The following is a 496-nucleotide window of genomic DNA, read 5'->3' as shown; positions in this document are numbered from 1 at the left end:
CGGCTTGCACAATACACTGGCCTCATATAATGGTTGCCCTTCCCCTTTTGCAATAGCATGGCTCCAATGGCATCATCCCCTACTGAGGGATTTACATAAAAAACTTTCTCCCAATCAGGATCCTGCATGGCTGACAACCCCCCTAACACCTCTTGAAACACTTCTTCACACTTGTCATCCCATTGCAATGGATCATGCTTTGCCACTTGTTGTAATGGATAAAGAATATGAGAAGACAATGGAATAAACCTTGCCATGTACTTCACTTTGTGTATAAAGGTTGCCAATTGCTTCGTACTCGTAGGTGATGGAAGAAGAATAATAGACTTAACCTTGTCTGGATCAGTCTCAATGCCATTTTCTGACACCATGTGGCCCAATAACTTTACCCTTGGCTGTGCTAGATGACATTTCTTTGGATTTAGTTGTCCTCCACATTCATCATATCGAGCCAATACCATCTGCAGCTTCTCATGGTGTTCAGCCCTACTGCTAT

This window comes from Adiantum capillus-veneris, chromosome 11 (genome assembly GCF_014529385.1).
Source record: "Adiantum capillus-veneris isolate H3 chromosome 11, ASM1452938v2, whole genome shotgun sequence".
Classification (NCBI taxonomy): Eukaryota; Viridiplantae; Streptophyta; class Polypodiopsida; order Polypodiales; family Pteridaceae; genus Adiantum; species Adiantum capillus-veneris.
Note: the sequence above shows the minus strand (reverse complement) of the source record.